We start from the raw sequence: 5315 nt of genomic DNA, 5'->3' as shown, positions 1-5315 counted from the left end.
TCAAGGCCTTTGGGAAACCATTGTGTTCATCAGATTTCATCTTCTCATAGACTGACACCTGTCTTTTCCTTCTAACGAATTCCTCACCTGAGAGAAGCTGTCTTGCAGAACATGCGAGTCATCCAGCAAGTAAGGATGAGGATCTAGTGTCTTCCACATGCAGGTGGTTCAGTTTCAAAGTAGCTTTTGGTCTCTTGTACTGAGTGAGCAGATGGCTTGTCTTGATGACGTGCAAATAGTAAAAAGGATACAGCGCTTAACCGTGGGTGCTGAAGAGCTGAGTGGCAGCCCTTTTCTAACATTTCCAGATCCCTTGAGATCCTTGGTAGTATTTCCAGATATTATCGGCCTCTTCCAGTTCTTTTACGTTCAAAATGGCATTTTTTTAAGTAATCTCTATGCCCAGTGTGGGGCTTGAACTCATGACCCCCAGATCAAGAGGCACATGCTATACCCACTGAGCCAGCCAGGCACCCCTCAAGATGGCATTCTAGAATACCAGTGCTTTTAAATACTAAAATCTGTTGTCAACCCAACATTGTCCCTCATGCCTCTGTGCATTTATTTTGCATCACACAATTTTTCAAGTTGAGATCAAATTCTCAGGTCATTCACTGAAGACCTTTGATCACAGAAGGGTCTTGCCAGAGTTTGTGGGGCCCACACAAAGCAGATCATAGTCTGGTCATGCAGGTGGTGGTCCCTTGCACAAAGTGCTCTAAAATGCTGATAATCCATGGACAGAAACACTCAGTTATCTGGAGATCAGACACCTGGCAGCCTGAAGCATTGCGACCAGCTCACAATAAGGAAAAGGAGCATCTCTGGCTCCCAGTGAGCCAATCATTTCGATCATAAAAATCTTATTATTTAATACTTTGTTAATGTATTACTTTATTATGTTTTAATTTAGTTTATCACTTATGTTATCATAATTATAAAGATGTCTATTTACATACATGCTATAAGCATGATATATAGATTATATAATTTCATACATATTAATATTTATACATTGATATGTAGATTGTTATAATTATTATTGATCATTATTGTAATTATTATGTACAGTACTGATCATACTTGTTATGAAATAGAGGTTCTCTATCCATAGAAGGTGTTTAACTGCCTGAAGACAGCTTCGGAGAGGGATTCCAGTCTATGGAACTTTCTAAATCTACCAAGAAACCAGGCAGGACTGGACCCAGAAGCTCTGCAGAGGCCCTCCTGGAAAGCCAAACCACATTTCTGCAGCAATCGGCCCCAGATAGCTTTTCTTGTTCTTGCTCCCAACTTCGCACACACACCCCAAAATGGAGACCAAGAGGGGAAATAGATATGCTCTTCAGATATGGTCTATGACATAGAACAGCCGTCTTCTGTCAGCTGCTGTCCTGCTCCCCAACCCCAACAACCTGTCATCTGACCTTCCCCTTTCACCACCCAAAAGCTTTCCCGCTCCTCTGCCTGCCTTTGACTTGAGTCTCTGCCAAATGCAGGGGGTGGAGGTGCCCCCCTGACTCACTCTCCTGCTGTCAGTAAGTAGTTCCCATTCTGTCGTGGGTGATCTTTCTTTATCTCGGGATTCTCTCTCCTTCTTCCTCTCCCTCCCCCTCTGCACCTTCCTCTGTTCACACAAGAGCTAGCACATGCAGTCTCTCTCAAATAAATAAAGCCAGGACCCCTGGGTGGCTCAGTTGGTTAAGCCTGTGCCTTCGCCTCAGGTCATGATCCTGGGGTCGCAGGATCAGATAGAGTCCCACGTTGGGTTCCCTGCTGAGCAGAAGAGTCTGCTTCTCCCTCTCCCTCTGCTTGCCGCTCCGCTGAGTTGTTCTCCTTCCCTTTCTCTCTCTCTCTCTCTCTGACTTAAATAAATACATGAATAAAATCTTTAAGAAAAATAAAAATTCACACGAAAATTCCAAATTGTATTGTGGTTCTAAATCAGGACCCTAGGTCAGAAAGTAGCCAACTGAAAATGGTTATTGGCACTTACTGTGACTTAGGAGAGAACAGTTCTCCCTATGGAGGCCAACCCAGACAGAGCCACGCATGCCTCCTGGAGTCCCTGCCTCAAACAGCCATGAAAACAGAATAGTGGGCCCTGCAAGCAGCCCGTCAGAGAATTAACTGAGTGCCCTTGGGAAGAGGCAGCCTAGGTATAGACATGACACAACAGGTGGACAACTATTTGCAAAACAGCAAGATGTCAAAGCTGCGTTAGAATTGTATTATCTCAAAGAACTGTTTAGAAAGCAACATTATCCAATAATACAGCCTGTAAGTGTACAAATGCGGAGACCGTGAATGTGGCTAAGAATCCAGAGTCTGTTAGTGGTTCCGATGAAACAAAGTGGATTCAGAAACCTCTGCCCTCCAGCAAAAACAAGGGGAAAGATTGATTTGTCATGGCATTATGAGGAGGCTGTTTCTGAAAGATCATAACTACAACAACAAAAATGCAGCCCCCTTCTGCAAGGGTTTGGTAAATGTGGGATGGAACACTGCCTTTCCACGAAGGAAAGAGGAAGCAAGGGTGAGAAAACGTACATAGGTCTCATCCAGGCATCGTGGCAAAGCTGTCTCTTGAGATGCCATCCACTTGAGTGCTGGGAAATCTGTACTTTTAGGTCACTGCATGGTGTGCAGGTCCCACAGAATCTGGAGATTTCCTCAAATGTGCCACGTGAATCCAAGAGCCTATTCCCTGGAGTTTGGCAGCACAGAGTTGGTTAGCAAGACCTGGTATGGGCCTTTCCACAGGGATTGAAGAGGTTTTTTTCTGGAGTTCTTTTGCAGTAGACAAGATCTCCAGGTTGCAAGATGGGATGCTTAGGTCATCCCTTTAAATGCACTGGGAAACCACTCCTCTCCCAAAGCATGGTTATTTTTAACATGAACAATTAAGCCCTTACATATTAATTTCCATTCAATTTATTCATAAATTCCCTTTATTAATTTTCATAGCCTGAAATTCACATTGCCTGTGTGGACTGAGAAATCTAAGCCAAAATGTGTTTACTACATCTACTCGCATTGGATGTACCGAGAGGAATACATATAAAATTTACTCTACAGGAATATGCTTTAAAGCCAGGCATTAATATATTCCTATTGAAAAACTTTTGAGGAAATAATCAGAACCCATACAACAGTGAAGAATGTGAACCAAAGAGGAAGGTGGAGGAGGAGGAGGGGACGGGGCAGGGAGGGGAGGGGAGGGGAGGGGTGGGAGAAGGCGAAGAAAAGCTTACAAAGACCACATACTGCAAATGACAAACTCTGATATTTTCAAAAGAATGTATTGACATCAAGATGAAAGATTACCAAAAATGTCCAGATATTTGAAAGGAACCCAGGTGAAACTTCTAGAATTGACACAGGAAATAACTAAAATTATAAACTCAGCTAGAGGGCTAAGCAGATACAGAGGAATTAATTAACTAGAAGCCAGATTTGAAGGTACTCTCAACGATGCCACAAGGATTAGAACATGGAAAATGTGGATAAAATTCTCCATGAAATTTCAAAGCACTTAAAAGGTCCTCAAATGCACTTGCACAGCCTCCTAGATGGGAATCTCTCTTTTCTTCCTCTGTGACCTCATTTGGTATCATTTCCCCATGACCCAGAAGCTTCATTCACTCTTGTGGAATATGCTGTGATGGTTCATTTTTTGTGTTGGCTTCGCTGGACCACAAGGTGCCCAATTGGGTGAAACTTTGCTCTGGGCCTGTGAGAGTGTTTCTGGATGAGGCTAACATTTGAATCGGTTACTCAGTAAAACAGATTGCCACCCCAGTGCTGCTGGGCCTGATCCAACTGGTTGAGCCAGAACAAAAAGGCTGAGTAAGGGAGACGCCCCTCTTTCTAACCCTCTGTCTTTGAGCTGGGACATTGGTCTTCTCCTGCCTGGGTCATAACCTTGCGAGCCAGTTTCTAATAAATCCCTCTCTAGAGAGAGATGACATGGAGATGTAGGTATAAACAGTCAGTTGTTTCTCTGGAGAATGCCAACTAATACACATTCGATTCCTCCTCCTGACTTCGTTCCATTGACTTCACTGCTTCCTTTCTTTGGGAAATGAGGATCCCGGTTAGATGCCCTTTCTGACCTGAACAACTTTAGACCACACAGATCCGCAGTTCCCGCCCCAGTGAATGGAAACACCACTCTGTGGTCCAGATGGTGGATCTGCATTGTCACAGCTCTGTCCTAGGGAGGCTTCGGGTAGTTTGCCATGTTCCCCCAGGGCCACGAGAAGCCCTTATTATTTCCCGAGTGGACTGATAAGAGGCCACATCCTATGTCAGCTCCAGGAGAAATAGAGCACAACAACAAGTGGATGAACCCAAAGAGCAGACCGCCTGTGAATGAAAAATGAAATGAAATGAAAAATTGAACGAAAAATGAAATGAAAAAATGCTTGTTCAACCAATTCTCATTTAAATTAGGAAATCTGGGTTGCAATTCAGATAAAATCAGCAATTTAATATGGCAGATGGGTATTTTAAAATTGTTCTTACGAAGACAGGAAACCTGCACTGGGGAAAGTTAAAATCCCTTTTAACTGATGATGAAACAAAAAATTCAAATGATTTATTTGACCAAGAAACAGAGGATCTCAATCTAAAGAAATCTCAAGGAAAAAAAAAAGGACTGATAGAATGAGAGTGCAGATTTAGACATTAACTAAAACTGAGTAGAGAATATATGAAAATGATGGATATAGAAACATCGTTGAAAGCCAGAGATTTGCCACATTCCTCATATCTAAATGTCACAGTCAAGTCCTTCTACTTATGCTCAAGTCCCAGGCCATGCTGTGCAATGTGATACATCCCAGACCCAGAGGAGGAAGGAAACCTCCGAATTTCTTTGAATGAAACCCGGTAGCCTGGATCACGAAGGCTGTGGGACACAGCCAAATAGAGAAAGCCTACCTCCCTCAGCCTCACTCGTAAATGCAGACTCCAATGTCCTCAAGACAATAATAGCAGCTATCATCTCTCAGTAAATTAAAATCCTAAAAGGGATTATGAAAAAGCCTCAGTAGAGGAAGGCAGAGATATTTCAAGAACATATCAAATGGTATAGGGTAGATTAATAGTGGCACAGGCAGAAATAAAAGGACAATAAAGGGTGAAAATATGTTAGATGTAACCTGAGCCTCCTCCCACCTCGCTGCCCCAGAGACCCAGAGGCCCCTGAGGTTGTCGCGTGACCCAGGCCAACTGTTCCCAGGAGTGGCGCCATTTGCATAGTGACTAGGAGAATGGACTGTGGATCCAGGCCACCAGGATTCCAATCTTGG

General features: G+C 43.4%; 1 pseudogene; it reads right to left on the bottom strand.

Annotated features, from left to right (window-relative positions):
* Nucleotides 1-36: 36 nt before the first annotated feature.
* Nucleotides 37-5257, bottom strand: LOC116863737 (annotated as a pseudogene).
* Nucleotides 5258-5315: the final 58 nt, after the last annotated feature.

This window comes from Lontra canadensis, unplaced genomic scaffold (assembly GCF_010015895.1).
Source record: "Lontra canadensis isolate GAN:19392208 unplaced genomic scaffold, GSC_riverotter_1.0 scaffold2673, whole genome shotgun sequence".
Classification (NCBI taxonomy): domain Eukaryota; kingdom Metazoa; phylum Chordata; class Mammalia; order Carnivora; family Mustelidae; genus Lontra; species Lontra canadensis.
This window is presented reverse-complemented; position numbering and strand designations above follow the sequence as displayed.